The sequence below is a fragment of the Thalassophryne amazonica genome, chromosome 5 (genome assembly GCF_902500255.1).
Source record: "Thalassophryne amazonica chromosome 5, fThaAma1.1, whole genome shotgun sequence".
Classification (NCBI taxonomy): Eukaryota; Metazoa; Chordata; class Actinopteri; order Batrachoidiformes; family Batrachoididae; genus Thalassophryne; species Thalassophryne amazonica.
The window spans coordinates 24,212,103-24,234,429 of NC_047107.1; the positions used below are offsets into that span (position 1 = coordinate 24,212,103).

At 42.9% G+C, this 22,327-nt stretch overlaps 1 long non-coding RNA gene across 1 annotated transcript; it reads right to left on the minus strand.

The window, feature by feature from the left end:
* Positions 1 to 2,239: 2,239 nt before the first annotated feature.
* Positions 2,240 to 20,881, minus strand: LOC117509752. The gene is made up of 3 exons (XR_004560499.1): positions 20,871 to 20,881; positions 2,921 to 2,930; positions 2,240 to 2,347 (listed from the first exon to the last, which is right to left on the minus strand). It is a non-coding gene; the product is annotated as an uncharacterized LOC117509752 (long non-coding RNA).
* Positions 20,882 to 22,327: the final 1,446 nt, after the last annotated feature.

Consider the following 22,327-nt stretch of genomic DNA (forward strand, 5'->3'; position numbering starts at 1 on the left):
GGAACATGGTGGCATTTAAGACTGGAGTATACAGTGTGTATTTGCCAGAGACTCGACCTTGTGACCAGACGGGTGAGATCGTCGTCTCGGGAGCCATCTCATCATCAGTGGATGCAGAGAACGTCCAGGGTTTGATGCACGGCCTGTGAAAGAGGAGGGGGTGAGGTCTCACGCTCGTCAGCACACTTCCTGAGGTACGTTAGATTTTGTGACTAACGTTTATACAGTCAGTAAATGTGGTGTCCCTCACACCTTATTATATTGAGCTGTACGTTAGTCATGTATCGGCTTCCACTGCAGTGGAGTTTTGTGAACTGGATGTTCCATGCCTGCAGGTTGGGAAGCTGATTAGTAATTAAGCCAGGAAGTGTTTGCTGTTTATGTACACCTTTGAGTGTTCTCTCTGTGTGTAGAGTGTGGACTCACATAATGGTTCCTTCTTTCACAGACTCGGTTTGTTGCGGCCACCTGGGGGGTGTCGGCGGGGTCCTTGGGTCCGAACGGCTTCTGGCTCCGGACTGTTAGCGCTGCTGGGAGCGCACCGTATCACCACCACGCCAGACCGCACACTCTTTTGTTGTTTTGTATCACATCACTGTTATGTATTAAATTCAGTTAGCCTTTGTACCGTGCTCTGCTTATTTCATACTGGGTCCTTCAAACGCTGGTCGGTTCTCCGAGCTGCGTCCGACATATAACAGACGCACTGAAATGACGCATGCGCAGTGAAGGCAGGGGGGACCAGTTTTTAGGGGGGACTGTTCAGTCAGTGACACCGGGACTGAACGACAGCCCACAGCTGGTTTGTGTTGGGCCCCGCCTCCTCCTTATACCATAACAAATCTGACAACTTTGATATCAGGATGAAGCAAAAGTCACTTCACAATAATGACTTTCCAATACAAAATGGTCAGCTTCATGACGGTGAAAGTCACAGTGCCATTGTTCAAAGAGACTGAGTAACCACTGCCAGCTAGCTCCACTGTGCCTCCCACCCAAGAGATGCTCTCTCGCTCTCCTGCCACCATCTCAGCACCAGAGCTTCTGAAATACAAGCCCTTGTCTCTGTCCTTACAGTCCTATTCCCGCTCAGTTACTGTCCATTATTTGCTGAGATATCCTACCTTGAACATGGCTCCAGAAATGACGGCCATAATTTTTGCCTAAAAAACAGCAGACCCCATGCACACTAAATTGGCCATATCTCAGAAACTCCTTGGCCCAAGGGCCTCAAACTTCAAATTTGTTGTTCTGAATAGTCTGGAACTATTTGATTAAACTTTAAAGAAAATCTGAGACAAAGTGTGTGAGGCCCCTCAAATATTCATTGAATTGGCATGGAATGACCCACATCTCACCGCTGTCACACTGTCCTTGTACATATCCTGTACCACCCTCACATACTTCACTGCCACTCCAGACCTCCTCACGCAGTTCTCAATTCTTTTGTATGCACCTTGTCATACACTTTCTCTAAGTCCATAAACGCACAATGCAAATTCTTCTGGCCTTCTCTATACTTATTCATCAGTACTCTCAGAGAAAACATTGCATCTGTAGTGCTCTTTCTAAGCATGAAACCATATTGCTGCTTACAGGTCTTTACCTCCTTTCTAAGCCTAACTTCTACGACTCTGTCCCATAACTTTGTGCTGTGACTGAAAAGTGCTATACCAATGTAGTTACTGCAGTTCTGCACATCACCTTTGTTCTTAAAAATGACAACCGGCACATTTCTTCTCAACTCCTCAGGCATCCTCTCACTTTACAAGATTTTATTAAACACTCTGTTATGAAACTCCACTGCCACCTCTCCTAAACATTATCATGCCTCTACTGGAATGTCGTCTGGACAAACTGCTTTTCCATTCTTGATAGCTGCCCTCGTTTCATCCTTACTAATCCCTAGCACTTTCTGATTTAGTGTCTTCTGTCTCTCTCTCTCTCTCTCTCCTCCCTCCATCTTCTCAACAAACTTTCCTCTCTTGTCAGCACATCACCATCTTCATGACCCTATTCTGCTGCACATCTCTTCCAGCTCGGTCTCTTTGTCTGGCCAATCAGTACAGGTCCTTTTCTCCTTCCTTTCTGTTCAACTTCTTGTACAGCTCGCTATATGCCTTTTCCTTAGCCTCTGCCACATCTCTTTTCACCTCATACCAGATCTTGTTGTACTCCTGTTTACTTTCTTCATCTCTCTCTGTCTCAATTCTTTTTCACTAACCTCTTTTGCCTTCTCATTAATAGGTAATAAACTCTGGAATGTATTACCACCTGAAATCAAAACATTGACAGAGGTCAAGGTTTTTAACACACAACCAAAACAATGGCTGAAACTGAAAGAAATCTGTGAACACTGACTTTCAAATATGTTATTGTATTATTTTAACTTTCTCCCCTTATCAGTTTTGTTATTGCTTTTGTCTGAATATATTTTATATTCTGTACTGTTTTAAGTTAGTTCTTAATCTTGTTGTGTAAAATGTAAATAAAAACAGAATACAATGATTTGCAAATCCTCTTCAACCTATATTCAATTGAATACACCACAAAGACAAGGTATTTAATGTGCAAACTGATAAACTTTATTGTTTTTGTGTTCATTTTGAAATGGATGCCTGCAACAAGTTTCAAAAAGTTGGGACAGTGGTATGTTTACCACTGTGTTACATCACCTTTCCTTCTAACAACACTCAATAAGCGTTTGGGAACTGAGGACACTAATTGTTGAAGCTTTGTAGGTGGAATTCTTTCCCATTCTTGCTTGATGTACAACTTCAGTTGTTCAACAGTCCAGGGGTCTCCGTTGTATTTTGCACTTCATAATGCGCCACACATTTTCAATGGGCGACAGGTCTGGACTGCAAGCAGGCCAGTCTAGTACCCGCACTCTTTTACTACGAAGCCACACTGTTGTAACACATGTTTGTCTATATGTGGCAGGGCCACATATAGACAAACAAGCACAGGCACACCCGCATGCACACCTATGGACAATTTAATGTTTCTAACCAACCGTGTCTTTGGATGTGGGAGGAAGCCGGAGTACCCGGAGAGAACCCACGCAAACACGCAGAGAACACGCAAACTCCACACAGAAAGGCTGCAGGTGGGAATCGAACCCATGACCTTCTCACTGTGAGGCAACAGTGCTAACCACTAGGCCACTGAGCTGCCATTTGTTTTATATTTTATATGAAATAATACATTTCAATAAATGTCTAAACTAAACTTCTGCTTTCCTGGACATTTTCATTCCACCACCAAGTCTCCTTGTCTTTCTTCCACTGACTAGATATCACACCAAACACCTTCCTAACTCTCTCCCTCACCACATCTGCAGTACTTTTCCAATTGTCCAAAATCACTTCAACTCCATCCAGTGCCTCTCTCACCTCCTCCCTGAATTTCACACAACAGTCTTCCTTCTTCAGCTTCCACCATCTGATCCTTTGTTGAGCTATTATTCTCTTCCTCTTCTTCACCTCTAAAGTCATCCTACAAACCACCATCCTATGCTGTCTAGCTACAGTATCTCCTGCCACCACCTTACAGTCTCCAATTTCTTTGAGGTTACATCTCCTACAAACGATGTAGTCCACCTGTGTGCACCTTCCTCCACTGTTGCATGTCACCCTGTGCTTCTCCCTTTTCCGTTTTGCAAAATCTACTGTCACCTGCCCTCCCGTATTCCTGTCCTTGGTACCACATCTACCCCTTACTTCCTAGTCACCCCTATTCCCTTCACCAACATGCCCACTGAAGTCCACTTCCTATCACCACTCTTTCATGCATTGGGTACATTCTCCACTATCTCATTTAACTCACTCCAGAAATCTTTCTCCTTTATCTCACAACCTACCTGTGGGGCATGTGCACTTCTCCTCCCATCCACACCATACTACAACTTGAAACTACCTCTCACGTGCCTGGCCTACTGCCAACATTCCACTCTCACTTCCACCATTCTAGTTTTCCTCCTCTCCCGCTGTCTCTGGACACATTCTCCTCTTCTTCTTTTTCACCCAGCAGTAGCCCAATTTCCACTGGCACCCTGTTGTTAACCCGGGCCACAACCGATCCGTTATGGAATTTTCGATTTCTGACCTGTATTTTTTATTTTATTTTATTTTTTTTGTTGTGGCTTTTTTATGCCAGATGTCCTTTCTGATGCACCCCTACTTATTTTTCCAGGCTTGGGACCAGCACTCCTCATCTCTCATCCTGGAGATACTGAACACTGTGAGTTTCTGTCCAGTGAGGCACAGCACAGTCCTTTAAAACCCAGCAACCTATAGAACAGGTAGTTCACTGGTTAAGGAGCTGGCCTGCCACTAGGTAGACCAGGGTTTGACTCCCTGTCATGCTACCTGTCTGTGTCCTCAGACAAGACTTTTAATGTCTCAGTCCACTGAACTATAAAAGGGTGATTCTTAGACTACGGGCACTTATTATGTACTTTGATCATATTGTATGAAAAACAGAAAAAAGGGGAAATTTCACACTTTTATAGTTATCTTTACAATGAAAGTGTGTTAAGAAATTTGTTCTAGTAGTCTATGATGACTTTTTCACCTTTTTTCAGCATCATTATATGCAAATATTGCCGTTTTGTGCTTGTCCCACACCCAGACTTTTGATCTTCAATGTTAAAAATGAATGGTAAAGAAACGTTTTTTCTAATGTTTTAAAATATCTCTGAATAAAATATCAGTAAAATAATCAAAACATAATTGTGGTATTCAATGTCATACAACTGTTGTGATTTTTTTAAACAAAATGTAGTTGTCCCACACTATTGCCGTAATTTCCACCACAACACTGTAATGTCCCTAAACAGTTTGTATGAAAGATTGTTTGGGTAGTTTCTATGGAGATAAACAGTGACATCAGAGCACATGTATATAGCACCAAATCACAACAAACAGTTGCCCCAAGGCGCTTTATATTGTAAGGCAATGGTGTGGTGGAAATTACATTTACAAGGCCAATAGTGCCCGTAGTTAAAGAATCACCCAAAAATAGGTACTAGCCTTAGCTGGAAAAGCACATGTGACACATCGTTGTAAAGTGCTTTGAGCATCTGCTTGAGGTAAAAGTGCTATAGGAATACAGTCCTTCTGCTGCTTCTTCAACCTCCAGCAATTCAGCAAACATACAACATTTGGTTGATATCGACAAAGACTGGAGGTTTCCAATAATAGAAACCTGGTGCTATCACCAGGTCAAGCTGTCTGCCCAAATGCAACAGAAGAAAACAGACCAGCACTCCTCTCTAATGGAGCGAAAGTTACGACTCAGCCCTCACTCTCCATCCTGCTCAGTAGCCCTCTCTGCTGCATTTAGTCCATGTGCACCTGTCACCACAATTTTCTTTTCCTTTTAACTCAGATCTCCTGCACAGGAGATCCATGCATGCACAGATACAAAGATCTATGTGTGAGCAGACTTTTTATGAGCTATTATGCCATTTCAATTCATTCATCTGTTTTTCTCACTCAGTATCACTGTGATCAACATTAACACACTCCGACTATGAGATATTCATGTTCTACCTAACATGATTCAAACAGATTAAACTTGAGGTTTACACACACACACAAAAACACATCTTCACAGGACACAAGACACTGAACTGGTTGCCCAGTACTTTGTTTACAATTTGATGCCTGTTTTGTCTAATTGTAGGGTTTAGTAAATTACAAGTAGACATGAAAATATGACAGATTTAGAGGGTCGACAGACCTTTTGATAGGTTGAAATTGGAACGCACAGACAAAGACCAACTGGGAATTAACAAAGTGTCTAGTGATATTTCTGAGTGGACCAAATTGTGTAAAGCTGCTCTTAAACTTGGTCATGTTTGGCTTTGTAGGAGCACAAGTTACAACTCAGCACACCGAGTGTGAGTGAGCAGTGCCTGCCCGGCTGTGTTTGGCTGCTCCCTGCTCCACGTCGGTGGTTTCCCAGCATCTTTGGCCCCACCTGCATTTAGCTCAGAATATTCCAAGGCAGGTCCAGCACAATTCAATGTAACTCTGGTCAAACTTGGTGTACACTCTGTTCTCACATTAAAGAGGGGTGGCATTAATCAGCCTTGAGTGTGCTTATTGGGGAACACAGGTATCAATGTACTTTGAAAGATTCATGGATTAAGTAGTGGAACTCATACTTTTTCACTCAGTTTGTTTACATGTTACCTTCTGAATAACAGAAACAATTTAAACTGAAATGTACAGTACTAAAAAAGAGAGAAAAAATACTTTTTCTCAGCACTAGGAGCATGCACGCAAACTCAGTTACTAAGTACATTCAGCACAGTTTTTACCACTTGCTCTGTGTTTCACAGTCGTGGATGTAGATGTGTCAGTGTTGCCAACTTGATGACTTTCCTGCTAAATGTCAACTTTCCAAACCCTCTTGACGACTTATTTTCTCAAAAGCGACTATCGACAAACTACTTTTCCTGGTGTCACTGGAGACTTTTCTGGTGTTTGACGACTCAGAAGTGAAAGCACGTATTGATCTAGTCTCTGTTCTCACCGAGCGGCAGCGGGTCCCCTCCGCCTCCGCTCAGTCCGCTGCTGCTGCAAAGCCACAGATCCCAAAGCGCTGAGTAGAGGGATATCTACAATCCTCGACATTCAAACACGCACGTGTGATGCCTCCGTGGCTGTTCCCGCATTGAATGGCAAACCTCACTTGGACTTGCTCAGCCTACTTACCTCGTTTGCTGTGCTGTGACTAATTAGTTTTTATATAATGGCTGAGTGGATCCTTGTCATCTGATTGGTGATTTGTATGTCACATGACGTATTATTTGTCCCATTTGTGTTGCATTGCATTTAGAGTGCAGTTTGGTTCCATATGTTTGGTACCATTGCACTCTGCACATACACACACCTACACATGCACACGCAAGCACACACAAAACAAATCTTGCACTGTCTGGAGGCTGTTAGCAGGAAGTTAAAATGAAAAGCTGGACTAATTTGACATGATTTTTTTTTTTGCGCTGCACTGAGGATGTACAGTTTTTTGTTGTTGTAGTAGTAGTAGTAGTAGTACACGTGCACACAAGCACCGACCCGGTTGTGTGAGGGACGACACACGGGACAACAACACAAGCGAGACAGCGATTTGATTGAGCTGACCGACGGTGCCAGTTCTTGTAACACACACACACACACACACACACACACACACACACACACACACACACACACACACACACACACACACACACACACAAAAAATCCACTCTGCTGTAAGCTGTCTGGATGCATGAAGAGCTGTTCAGATGAAAAGCTGAAAAGCTGACATGATTTTTGGCTGGACTGGGGAACTACACGAAGTCTTTTATTTTTTTTTTATGGAAGTCTGAAGTTAGTGCACTGCATCACTGGACTACACGTCACAATTTGGACTTAAGCAGCAGTGGAACACCAAAATGTAAGTCCCTTTTCTGTTTTTCATATATTAATAAAATATCAGATGACAAGGATCTATTTTAGTTGTTATATAAAACAAATAAAAAAATGTTTTTACATTCTTTCAATGGAATGAATATTTCATGAGGTGAAAGCTGGAACAAACCATTCAACAAGGCAAAACTGAGTTGAATGTTATGTTCCAGCTTTCACCTCATGAAATATTCATACCATTGAACTCAAATATTCATTATTTGTATATATTTGTAAATATTTGTAATATTTTAAAAAATATTATACAATAACAAAATTAAAGACATTCTTTAACATTAATTCTCTTCAAAAACTTTCCTTATAGAGCGTTTAATGACATTTGGGAGCATCTATAAGCTTAATACTGCTTATATATTGTTCAAATTCAGCCAGACGTCCGTGTAAATTCCTTTTCAATACTCTGCCTTTACGAATACGAAATTTACCAAACAATATTAAAAGGTTGATAATGGTCTCTCCCACATTCTGTGACGGCATCATACTATGCAAATAAGATGGTGACGTCATTTAGCGACTTCTGGCAACTTTTAGGACAGTCAATAGCTACTTTTCTTACTGAGGAGTTGGTAACACTGAGATGTGTGTATGTTGCTCCAGCAGCAGACTGCTTTGTTTGATATTTCAGAAATGAGTCCTAAAAATGCCATCTTGCCAATCTATGTTTATAATTGTCTACACGCGCTCACAACTGCATCTGCACCTTTCCAAAAGAAAACTAGCCCAGTGTTAGTGCAGAAATCCATAAAAGTGTCACAACCAGGAAATATACAATTTAAAACATACAAAATATATGTTAATGCAACGTCTTTCATATCCTGCAGATGTTCTGCTTTACAGAATGTTCGGGGCAGGGCATTTTAAAATTATTACCTCCGCCAACAAAGTCAGAGGAGGTTAAGTTATTGCCTGTTTGTTTGTCTGTTTGTGAACAGCCTGGAGCCTGCAATTTTTCTTTTATTATTCTGAAAGTTTTACTGAAGATTCATATCCTGATAGGCAAGACGTGATTCAATTTTCAAGGTCAAAGGTCAAAGTCAGGAAAAAAAAAAAAAACACCTTTAACACTGAATGAATTTTCTAAAAGTCATAAGGCTGTGAAAAATGATCAAATTTCTTTCATATTGGACAGTGTTACGTAGAATGGTATCCTTTATCAACTGACAAAGTTTGATCCAGAGCTGATCTAGATTACAGCGTTTGTGGCCATTTAAATTTATCATTGAAAACCCCATGTTGTGTGTTTGGGGGTTTGGCTGGACATTTTGGTGTTGTTTTCTTTTCTTTGCTCTCAAGGTGGTATGCAAACTGGTTTTTTGTCTGTGGAGAAGGTGCTGGCAGAAGAGTCCTTCACCCTCATCAGCATTATTAGCAGCACCTGTGGATGATGCTCACGTGCAAACTTAAAGACTTTCAGCTGAAGCAGATAATGAGATGGCGTTCTGCATTTAAGCCATGAGTGATTCGAGCAGAATTGCCGGGAACTCGACCTTGTGATGTTCGTTTGTGAGACGCTGAGGACCGCGCCAGGGTTTGACACATCGTGCCTGTGAAGGAGGACGGGTGAGGGACACATGCTGTCAGCACACATCAGAGGTGATGATTGTCTGAATAAGTGTTAACAGTAATTTGGTATTTTGTTACGCAGTATATTTGAACATTGATGAGAATTGTGCGGTTTGCTTCTCACTGCCGTGGCGTACGGAATGATGATCCTCCACCAGTTGTGAGAAGCTGCTCATTTACATAAAGCTTAAATTCAGACCTGAATGTGTTGCTGATAGTGTGTGCCTCTGAATGATATTTGTTGTAGCTGTTGACTTACCTCACCTTTTCCATCCTTCACAGAGTCAGTTTGTCGTATCCACCTGGGGGGTGTTCGGCGGTGAGTCTGGGTCCAGAAGCGTCGAGCTTTGATCCATTTGGGCGCTGGAGAGCGCGCCGTCCTTCACCTCGCCAGACAACCGCACATTTATGTTGTACACAAAGTATTGCACAAGAGAGAAATAAATTTTTGTTTTTGGAACCGCTTTCTGGTTATTTAGCGCTGGGTTCAGTCAGACGCTGGTCCGCTCCTCAACCCGCGTCTGCACATAACAGTAGTTCCCGGCCATTCTAAAATGGACCCAGCAGCAGAAGCGGTTCCTTTTGCTGAAAGAGTTCAAGAATACTTGGAGAAGATATGGGAGCAATTACGGCCTCTCGCAAATCAAATTAAACAAACAGATGCTCGCATTACGGAGCTTGCAGCGCAAGCCGTTCTGCTTCCTGCTGCTCCAGCTGCGGCACTATCGATACCGGTGCAGATAACTCCGTCAACCAAGGGGAGGCGGAGTGCGGCGGATTATTTCTGCCAAATTTTTTCTGCTCAGTCCGGTTGGAATGCCGCAGCTTTGAGAGGAGTGTTTGTGGATGGTTTGAACGATTCATTAAAAGACGAGCTAGCAGTCCATGACGAACCAAAAGATTTAGATGAGCTAATATCTTTGGCTATTCGTCTAGATGATCGGATAAAGGAGCGTGGACGCGAGAGAGGGCGGACATTAGAGCAGGTCTTTTCGTCTCGGGGCTTTCCCCGACACAGATCAGGGCTGCCTCTTCTTCGCCCCACTGAGACTCCTCCGATGGGACCTCTGGCTCCTTTTGCGGATGAGCCCGTGCAGCTCGGACGAGCTGAAGCCGCCATATTGCCCCGGTCACATAAGCGTCAAGAAAGATAGTGATGACGTATCTCCAGGTGTTCTTAGACAGGCATAATAATGGACACACACAAAAAAAAGGGGGCAGACCTTTGGTTGTTTAGTTATTTGGGCTGTTTTTGTTTTCATGTAAGGGGTTATAAATCGGACCGGGAGTGACATGTTTAGCCGCATGTTCTCCTTGAATTGCTGGCTGTCTGAGTGGTGTCCAAAAAATGAGGTGGGCTTCATAGATAATTGGCAAAGCTTCTGGGGAAAACCTGGTCTTGTTAGGAGAGACGGCATCCATCCCACTTTGGATGGAGCAGCTCTCATTTCTAGAAATCTGGCCAATTTTCTTAAATCCTCCAAACCGTGACTATCCAGGGTTGGGACCAGGAAGCAGAGTTGTAGTCTTACACACCTCTCTGCAGCTTCTCTCCCCCTGCCATCCCCTCATTACCCCATCCCCGTAGAGACGGTGCCTGCTCCCAGACTACCAATAACCAGCAAAAATCTATTTAAGCATAAAATTCAAAAAGAAAAAATAATATAGCACCTTCAACTGCACCACAGACTAAAACAGTTAAATGTGGTCTATTAAACATTAGGTCTCTCTCTTCTAAGTCCCTGTTGGTAAATGATATAATAATTGATCAACATATTGATTTATTCTGCCTAACAGAAACCTGGTTACAGCAGGATGAATATGTTAGTTTAAATGAGTCAACACCCCCGAGTCACACTAACTGTCAGAATGCTCGTAGCACGGGCCGGGGTGGAGGATTAGCAGCAATCTTCCATTCCAGCTTATTAATTAATCCAAAACCCAGACAGAGCTTTAATTCATTTGAAAGCTTGTCTCTTAGTCTTGTCCATCCAAATTGGAAGTCCCAAAAACCAGTTTTATTTGTTATTATCTATCGTCCACCTGGTCGTTACTGTGAGTTTCTCTGTGAATTTTCAGACCTTTTGTCTGACTTAGTGCTTAGCTCAGATAAGATAATTATAGTGGGCGATTTTAACATCCACACAGATGCTGAGAATGACAGCCTCAACACTGCATTTAATCTATTATTAGACTCTATTGGCTTTGCTCAAAAAGTAAATGAGTCCACCCACCACTTTAATCATATCTTAGATCTTGTTCTGACTTATGGTATGGAAATAGAAGACTTAACAGTATTCCCTGAAAACTCCCTTCTGTCTGATCATTTCTTAATAACATTTACATTTACTCTGATGGACTACCCAGCAGTGGGGAATAAGTTTCATTACACTAGAAGTCTTTCAGAAAGCGCTGTAACTAGGTTTAAGGATATGATTCCTTCTTTATGTTCTCTAATGCCATATACCAACACAGTGCAGAGTAGCTACCTAAACTCTGTAAGGGAGATAGAGTATCTCGTCAGTAGTTTTACATCCTCATTGAAGATAACTTTGGATGCTGTAGCTCCTCTGAAAAAGAGAGCTTTAAATCAGAAGTGTCTAACTCCGTGGTATAACTCACAAACTCGTAGCTTAAAGCAGATAACCCGTAAGTTGGAGAGGAAATGGCGTCTCACTAATTTAGAAGATCTTCACTTAGCCTGGAAAAAGAGTCTGTTGCTCTATAAAAAAGCCCTCCGTAAAGCTAGGACATCTTTCTACTCATCACTAATTGAAGAAAATAAGAACAACCCCAGGTTTCTTTTCAGCACTGTAGCCAGGCTGACAAAGAGTCAGAGCTCTATTGAGCTGAGTATTCCATTAACTTTAACTAGTAATGACTTCATGACTTTCTTTGCTAACAAAATTTTAACTATTAGAGAAAAAATTACTCATAACCATCCCAAAGACGTATCGTTATCTTTGGCTGCTTTCAGTGATGCCGGTATTTGGTTAGACTCTTTCTCTCCGATTGTTCTGTCTGAGTTATTCTCATTAGTTACTTCATCCAAACCATCAACATGTTTATTAGACCCCATTCCTACCAGGCTGCTCAAGGAAGCCCTACCATTATTTAATGCTTCGATCTTAAATATGATCAATCTATCTTTGTTAGTTGGCTATGTACCACAGGCTTTTAAGGTGGCAGTAATTAAACCATTACTTAAAAAGCCATCACTTGACCCAGCTATCTTAGCTAATTATAGGCCAATCTCCAACCTTCCTTTTCTCTCAAAAATTCTTGAAAGGGTAGTTGTAAAACAGCTAACTGATCATCTGCAGAGGAATGGTCTATTTGAAGAGTTTCAGTCAGGTTTTAGAATTCATCATAGTACAGAAACAGCATTAGTGAAGGTTACAAATGATCTTCTTATGGCCTCGGACAGTGGACTCATCTCTGTGCTTGTTCTGTTAGACCTCAGTGCTGCTTTTGATACTGTTGACCATAAAATTTTATTACAGAGATTAGAGCATGCCATAGGTATTAAAGGCACTGCGCTGCGGTGGTTTGAATCATATTTGTCTAATAGATTACAATTTGTTCATGTAAATGGGGAATCTTCTTCACAGACTAAAGTTAATTATGGAGTTCCACAAGGTTCTGTGCTAGGACCAATTTTATTTACTTTATACATGCTTCTCTTAGGCAGTATTATTAGACGGTATTGCTTAAATTTTCATTGTTATGCAGATGATACCCAGCTTTATCTATCCATGAAGCCAGAGGACACACACCAATTAGCTAAACTGCAGGATTGTCTTACAGACATAAAGACATGGATGACCTCTAATTTCCTGCTTTTAAACTCAGATAAAACTGAAGTTATTGTACTTGGCCCCACAAATCTTAGAAACATGGTGTCTAACCAGATCCTTACTCTGGATGGCATTACCCTGACCTCTAGAAATCTTGGAGTCATTTTTGATCAGGATATGTCATTCAAAGCGCATATTAAACAAATATGTAGGACTGCTTTTTTGCATTTACGCAATATCTCTAAAATCAGAAAGGTCTTGTCTCAGAGTGATGCTGAAAAACTAATTCATGCATTTATTTCCTCTAGGCTGGACTATTGTAATTCATTATTATCAGGTTGTCCTAAAAGTTCCCTAAAAAGCCTTCAGTTAATTCAAAATGCTGCAGCTAGAGTACTGACGGGGACTAGAAGGAGAGAGCATATCTCACCCATATTGGCCTCTCTTCATTGGCTTCCTGTTAATTCTAGAATAGAATTTAAAATTCTTCTTCTTACTTATAAGGTTTTGAATAATCAGGTCCCATCTTATCTTAGGGACCTCGTAGTACCATATCACCCCAATAGAGCGCTTCGCTCTCAGACTGCAGGCTTACTTGTAGTTCCTAGGGTTTGTAAGAGTAGAATGGGAGGCAGAGCCTTCAGCTTTCAGGCTCCTCTCCTGTGGAACCAGCTCCCAATTCAGATCAGGGAGACAGACACCCTCTCTACTTTTAAGATTAGGCTTAAAACTTTCCTTTTTGCTAAAGCTTATAGTTAGGGCTGGATCAGGTGACCCTGAACCATCCCTTAGTTATGCTGCTATAGACGTAGACTGCTGGGGGGTTCCCATGATGCACTGTTTCTTTCTCTTTTTGCTCTGTATGCACCACTCTGCATTTAATCATTAGTGATCGATCTCTGCTCCCCTCCACAGCATGTCTTTTTCTTGGTTCTCTCCCTCAGCCCCAACCAGTCCCAGCAGAAGACTGCCCCTCCCTGAGCCTGGTTCTGCTGGAGGTTTCTTCCTGTTAAAAGGGAGTTTTTCCTTCCCACTGTAGCCAAGTGCTTGCTCACAGGGGGTCGTTTTGACCGTTGGGGTTTTACATAATTATTGTATGGCCTTGCCTTACAATATAAAGCGCCTTGGGGCAACTGTTTGTTGTGATTTGGCGCTATATAAAAAAATTGATTGATTGATAAATTGTTTGGGGATTTAGAGGCGGTTCTGGTGGAGTAAACGACTGGCAGTTCGGAGCTCGGCTGGACTCAGGAAATCATATGTTTTCATTTTTTGGACTTAGGTAATTTCTGTTTGAGGATTGGGTCGTTTTGTTTTGTTGTTTTTTATTTCCCTGCTTCCCTAACCCCAACCTCACATGCTCTAAGACCGTTTGTCTTTTGGGTTGTGGGGTGGTGCAGGTTGGTCACGCTGAGCGTTTCTCAGAAAACCTCTGCACCTGGGGGGGGGGTTGTCAGGGGCGTTTTTTTTTTTGGTTTGGTTGATGCCCGGTTCCTCTCCAGCCCCGGTGGGCCTTTGACCGTTCGTCATTGGTGTTACCGAGGTATGGTGCAGCGGGAACGTACCTCAGTCGGAGTGGTGGGCCGATCTGTGCCGTTCACCATTTCGGTAGTTCCACCCCTCCCGATGGGCTGGTGGTATGGTCGTTTTGGGGCACCGGACGTATTTCCGGTTTTCCGCTGCGCTTAGGGGATGGGACTGGGTTAGTTTTTCCTGTTTCCTTCCCCAGCTTGGTAGTTTTGTGCCGTTCGCCAAAATTGAGCTGACGATAGGCTCTGGGAGTGATCTGGGGTCTTTCGGGGTGCTGGGGGGGGGTAACAGGGTTTGCCGGTTGTTTTATTTGCCCCCGGGGTGGTTTAATGAAGTCCACCGGGGTTGGATTTTTGTGTTTTTATGCTTCCTTCCAGGTTCCACCTCCAGGGTTGATGGGACGGTCCTCTGGGGGGGAATGGGCTTGTGGGGCCGACTAGCCAAGTGTGGCCGGGTCTGGGCTTCCTGGGTTGTGGGGAGGGTGCCTCCTGGGGTTGATGGTACGGTCCTCTGGGGGGCGCTTTTGCTCCATGAATACCTGGGGACCTCTGTGGGATTCCGGCTTTGGCTGTTACTCCTGGAACTGGCGGTAAAGGTCTTCTGGGGGGTGTTGGGCTCTGCACGTCGTTCTGGGGGGGTTGTTTGTTGTTTTTCTTTGTGAATTTATGTTGGTATTGTGTTGTTGGGGCTATGTTGGGTTATTGGATTTGGGAGTTTTTCTTTTCTTCCCGGGGTTAGATGGGACGGTCCCCTGGGGAGGGTTTGGGTGGGTTTTGTGTTTTTTCTTGTATGTTGGGTTGTATATGGGACTTTTTGGTTTTTTTTGTTGATGCCAGCCGGCATTCCCGCCGCGGTGCCCTGTCCTGCTGTCTGCAGTGGACCTTGGGAGCGTTACGCCGTCTGCTTCCTGACGAGGACCCTGGAGGGAGGTGCTGTTCTCGGGCCTGGTCTGTTCGGTCGCCGGGAGGCTTCCCGTTGATGGGGGGGTACTGTTGTGTGTTGGGGGGTTTGGCTGGACATTTTGGTGTTGTTTTCTTTTCTTTGCTCTCAAGGTGGTATGCAAACTGGTTTTTTGTCTGTGGAGAAGGTGCTGGCAGAAGAGTCCTTCACCCTCATCAGCATTATTAGCAGCACCTGTGGATGATGCTCACGTGCAAACTTAAAGACTTTCAGCTGAAGCAGATAATGAGATGGCGTTCTGCATTTAAGCCATGAGTGATTCGAGCAGAATTGCCGGGAACTCGACCTTGTGACGTTTGTTTGTGAGACGCTGAGGACCGCGCCAGGGTTTGACACATCGTGCCTGTGAAGGAGGACGGGTGAGGGACACATGCTGTCAGCACACATCAGAGGTGATGATTGTCTGAATAAGTGTTAACAGTAATTTGGTATTTTGTTACGCAGTATATTTGAACATTGATGAGAATTGTGCAGTTTGCTTCTCACTGCCGTGGCGTACGGAATGATGATCCTCTACCAGTTGTGAGAAGCTGCTCATGTACATAAAGCTTAAATTCAGACCTGAATGTGTTGCTGATAGTGTGTGCCTCTGAAGGATATTTGTTGTAGCTCTGTTGACTTACCTCACCTTTTCCATCCTTCACATAGTCAGTTTGTCGTATCCACCTGGGGGGTGTTCAGCGGTGAGTCTGGGTCCAGAAGCGTCGAGCTTTGATCCATTTGGGCGCTGGAGAGCGCGCCGTCCTTCACCTCGCCAGACAACCGCACATTTATGTTGTACACAAAGTATTGCACAAGAGGGAAATAAATTTGTTTTGTTTTTGGAACCGCTTTCTGGTTATTTAGCGCTGGGTTCAGTCAGACGCTGGTCCGCTCCTCAACCCGCGTCTGCACATAACACCCCATTTAATGTACAGGTATATTTTATATTATGTCTTAATCAAATATGCCCCAATCTCTCTCATATTTGAAAGTGACGTGCAGACTGGCCCTCGCTATTGCCTGACAAAGTTTGATCCGGATTATGGATTTTATTGACATTTGAATTTAATATCGAAATGCCCATTTGATGTACATTTTGCATTATATCTCAATCAAAAGTGCTTCAATCACTCTCATTTGTGACACTGAGGTGTAAACTGGCACTCTCAATGAATAGACTAAGTTTGATCTGCATCTGATTTGTATTGCAGATCTAGTGGATATTTTATTCTTTTTAACAATGAAAAGCCAAAAGTTGATCTATATTTTGTATGATATTTTATCTTATGAGAAGCCACTTCTAGCAGGACTTAACCTTGAAAATGTTTTCTAAGGTAAAAATTTGTGGAACTGGAAACTAGTGTTGGCGGAGGTTTGCACTCTACGAGCACGGTGCTCTAGTATTTTAATATTACAGATACAGTTGTGCCATTAAATGGAATTTTAAAAAGATTTGGTTAAAACAATGGGCCTATCTTGAATTTTCTGACCTGCCTTGCAAAATGGGAGTATTTTGGGCCTTGCTAGAATTATGCACATTAAGGTGTGCCCTTCTAGTTTTTTTTTAAAGATTCATTTCACTTATCTGGGTCTGGGTAGCAGTGGCAGCAGATTAAACAGCTCACCTCAGCCACACCCTCTAACTCTTCCAGGGCGATTCTGATGCATTCCTATGCTAGCTGGAAGATGCCTGGAAGACCTTCCTCAGGAGACAACCAGGGGGTGTGTCCTCACTGGATGCCCGACAAACCTCAGCCGGCTCGTTTCAAGGCAATGGGCAGCGGCTCTACTCAAATTCTCTCCAAGACATTCAAGCTTCTCATCCTGTTCCTAAATGTAAGCCCAGATACCCGATGGAGGAACCTCACTAACATTGCTTGTATCTGTGATGATGTTCTGTCAGTCACTACCCAGAGCTCATTGGTGACAATAGGAGCATGAATGGACGGGTCAATCAAGACCCTCACCAACCGGCTCAGTATTTATTCACCATGGAATTCCAATAGTCCACAGAATAGTCCACAGAATCTCAGATGCAGCACCAACCAGTCTACTGATCTCACATTTCATCTTACCCCAACTCATTAACAAGACGCCAAAGATACTTGAACTTGTCCACTTGTATTGTCCCTTGACCAAGAGGGACAATACACCCTTTCTGAATGAGGACCGTGGTGGATGTGCTGATCCACATCTCAGTCGCGTCACACTTGGCCTCAGATCTGCCCAGTGTACATCGCTGGTCACTATCTAATGAAGCCAACAACACATCATCTGCAAAAAGCCGAGATGTAATTTTAACCAAACTGGACATCTTCCTGTCCCTGACTGTGCCTTGAAATCTGTCCATGATAATCACAAACAGGGCTAGTGACTGTGGGCAGCCCTGGTGGAGTCCAACACCAACCAGAAACAGGTCTGATGAACTACCGAGAATGCAGCCACAGCTGCAGCTTTGGTGGTATATTTGGTGTTATTATATGGTATGGGATTTTGCCAACTTCTGATTGGCCCATTCGCCACTGTCTGAGCTGTACCACATGCCGAGTTGACCGCTGGTGGAGCTGAGTAGACCGTGCATGTGAAACAAGTACACGTCGCATGCAGCGTAGTGCTAGCTAATCGAGCGATGCCTTCTATCGATAACGACCAATCAGATAACGCGATACAACGCCTACTTTGGTGTCAGTTTGTTGAAAAGGTGGCAGAAGACAGGTTTGCGTCTGTTAGCGACGCTGACTTAAAAAAATTTTACACGAAAAAGATGCAAAGAACACGCGCAAAAATACACAGCAGCCAACCTGTTTCGCAAGTACGTAACTGAAAAGGGACATGCGCCCAACTTTGAAACTTATGGCAGACGGATGCTTGACGGAGTATTTGGTCGATTTTATGCAGAAGCTAGACAGGCGAATGGTGAACTTTATAAGAAAACAAGCCTGATGACTCTTCGTCACGGACTTAACAGGCATCTCCAGTCGATCGATGGGATGTCAGTTGGTGCAGTATGACAGTAATAATAAAGAGTTGAAACTTGAGATTGATTTTTCAGTTTTAGTATGTTTGACAAACTCCCAATTTTCTTGTTTACCATATAATAAACCCGTGATTATGCGGACCTGGTCAGGATGGGGTTCACCGAGGCTTTGGCCGAACCCCATTGTATAATGTACTCCTGCTGCACCTCCTACATGACGAGGTACCTGGTCGTACGTCTTTTCCACGTCCACAAAACACATGTGGCCTGGTTGGGCATACTCCCTATCCCTTATTCTCTGTGAAGCCCGTAAAACTTTCACCGAAAGCCAGATAAATTTTTCAAATGGTTTCCAGGTGCCAGTCTCTAACAGCTTCTGAAAAAATTCTGATGGAAAAAAAGTCCTTTTCATTCCGCCATTTCCAGACAATGAAAATCCAATGAGGGGGCGGGACTACTCCTTCCCAAGGCATGCTCACAGGCGAATGATGTCACCGACAGGCGTGGAAAAACTCACGCATGCGCACGAGGGTTCAAGCATGTCTGACGTAAAAACATATGAATGAAATCCATGTAGTTTTGGAAAAAAATAAAAAGGACCTATACTTTATTGACAGACCTCATATATATATACGAGGTCTGTCCGTAAAGTATAGGTCCTTTTTATTTTTTTCAAAAACTATATGGATTTCATTCATATGTTTTTACGTCAGACATGCTTGAACCCTCGTGCGCATGCGTGAGTTTTTCCACGCCTGTCGGTGACATCATTCGCCTGTGAGCACTCCTTGTGGGAGGAGTCGTCCAGCCCCTCGTCGGAATTCCTTTGTCTGAGAAGTTGCTGAGAGACTGGCGCTTTGTTTGATCAAAATTTTTTCTAAACCTGTGAGACACATCGAAGTGGACATGGTTCGAAAAATTAAGCTGGTCTTCAGTGAAAATTTTAACAGCTGATGAGAGATTTTGAGGTGATTCTGTCGCTTTAAGGACTTTTCACGGTGCGAGACGTCGCGCAGCGCTCTCAGGCAGCGTCATCAGCCTGTTTCAAGCTTAAAACCTCCACATTTCAGGCTCTGTTGATCCAGGACGTCGTGAGAGAACAGAGAAGTTTCAGAAGAAGTCGGTTTCAGCATTTTATCCGGATATTCCACTGTTAAAGGAGCTTTTTTTTAATGAAAGACGTGCGGGCGGATTGCAGCGTCGGCTCGCAGCCGCCGCGACGCTCCGCCACAGGAAAAACACCTCTGTTGGAAGCCTTAAGGACAAGTTGGAACATCTCCAGCTGATAAACAATTTCTCATATACTCACTCCACTGAAAGCCATCAAAAGCCAACTGGATTTTAACAAATGGTTATCAACACGGAGGTGTTTTTCCTGTGCCGCCGCGCCTCGTCGGCCCGTCCGCACGTCTTTCATTAAAAAAATCTCCTTTAACAGTGGAATATCAATCAATCAATCAATCAATTTTTTTATATAGCGCCAAATCACAACAAACAGTTGCCCCAAGGCGCTTTATATTGTAAGGCAAGGCCATACAATAATTATGTAAAACCCCAACGGTCAAAACGACCCCCTGTGAGCAAGCACTTGGCTACAGTGGGAAGGAAAAACTCCCTTTTAACAGGAAGAAACCTCCAGCAGAACCAGGCTCAGGGAGGGGCAGTCTTCTGCTGGGACTGGTTGGGGCTGAGGGAGAGAACCAGGAAAAAGACATGCTGTGGAGGGGAGCAGAGATCGATCACTAATGATTAAATGCAGAGTGGTGCATACAGAGCAAAAAGAGAAAGAAACAGTGCATCATGGGAACCCCCCAGCAGTCTACGTCTATAGCAGCATAACTAAGGGATGGTTCAGGGTCACCTGATCCAGCCCTAACTATAAGCTTTAGCAAAAAGGAAAGTTTTAAGCCTAATCTTAAAAGTAGAGAGGGTGTCTGTCTCCCTGATCTGAATTGGGAGCTGGTTCCACAGGAGAGGAGCCTGAAAGCTGAAGGCTCTGCCTCCCATTCTACTCTTACAAACCCTAGGAACTACAAGTAAGCCTGCAGTCTGAGAGCGAAGTGCTCTATTGGGGTGATATGGTACTACGAGGTCCCTAAGATAAGATGGGACCTGATTATTCAAAACCTTATAAGTAAGAAGAAGAATTTTAAATTCTATTCTAGAATTAACAGGAAGCCAATGAAGAGAGGCCAATATGGGTGAGATATGCTCTCTCCTTCTAGTCCCCGTCAGTACTCTAGCTGCAGCATTTTGAATTAACTGAAGGCTTTTTAGGGAACTTTTAGGACAACCTGATAATAATGAATTACAATAGTCCAGCCTAGAGGAAATAAATGCATGAATTAGTTTTTCAGCATCACTCTGAGACAAGACCTTTCTGATTTTAGAGATATTGCGTAAATGCAAAAAAGCAGTCCTACATATTTGTTTAATATGCGCTTTGAATGACATATCCTGATCAAAAATGACTCCAAGATTTCTCACAGTATTACTAGAGGTCAGTGTAATGCCATCCAGAGTAACGATCTGGTTAGACACCATGCTTCTAAGATTTGTGGGGCCAAGTACAATAACTTCAGTTTTATCTGAGTTTAAAAGCAGGAAATTAGAGGTCATCCATGTCTTTATGTCTGTAAGACAATCCTGCAGTTTAGCTAATTGGTGTGTGTCCTCTGGCTTCATGGATAGATAAAGCTGGGTATCATCTGCGTAACAATGAAAATTTAAGCAATACCGTCTAATAATACTGCCTAAGGGAAGCATGTATAAAGTGAATAAAATTGGTCCTAGCACAGAACCTTGTGGAACTCCATAATTAACTTTAGTCTGTGAAGAAGATTCCCCATTTACATGAACAAATTGTAATCTATTAGACAAATATGATTCAAACCACCGCAGCGCAGTGCCTTTAATACTTATGGCATGCTCTAATCTCTGTAATAAAATTTTATGGTCAACAGTATCAAAAGCAGCACTGAGGTCTAACAGAACAAGCACAGAGATGAGTCCACTGTCCGAGGCCATAAGAAGATCATTTGTAACCTTCACTAATGCTGTTTCTGTACTATGATGAATTCTAAAACCTGACTGAAACTCTTCAAATAGACCATTCCTCTGCAGATGATCAGTTAGCTGTTTTACAACTACCCTTTCAAGAATTTTTGAGAGAAAAGGAAGGTTGGAGATTGGCCTATAATTAGCTAAGATAGCTGGGTCAAGTGATGGCTTTTTAAGTAATGGTTTAATTACTGCCACCTTAAAAGCCTGTGGTACATAGCCAACTAACAAAGATAGATTGATCATATTTAAGATCGAAGCATTAAATAATGGTAGGGCTTCCTTGAGCAGCCTGGTAGGAATGGGGTCTAATAAACATGTTAATGGTTTGGATGAAGTAACTAATGAAAATAACTCAGACAGAACAATCGGAGAGAAAGAGTCTAACCAAATACCGGCATCACTGAAAGCAGCCAAAGATAACGATACGTCTTTGGGATGGTTATGAGTAATTTTTTCTCTAATAGTTAAAATTTTGTTAGCAAAGAAAGTCATGAAGTCATTACTAGTTAAAGTTAATGGAATACTCAGCTCAATAGAGCTCTGACTCTTTGTCAGCCTGGCTACAGTGCTGAAAAGAAACCTGGGGTTGTTCTTATTTTCTTCAATTAGTGATGAGTAGAAAGATGTCCTAGCAACAGACTCTTTTTCCAGGCTAAGTGAAGATCTTCTAAATTAGTGAGACGCCATTTCCTCTCCAGCTTACGGGTTATCTGCTTTAAGCTACGAGTTTGTGAGTTATACCACGGAGTCAGGCACTTCTGATTTAAAGCTCTCTTTTTTAGAGGAGCTACAGCATCCAAAGTTGTCTTCAATGAGAATGTAGGTAGCTTTTAGGTAGAGTTTAAGTAGCTACTCTGCACTGTGTTGGTATATGGCATTAGAGAACATAAAGAAGGAATCATATCCTTAAACCTAGTTACAGCGCTTTCTGAAAGACTTCTAGTGTAATGAAACTTATTCCCCACTGCTGG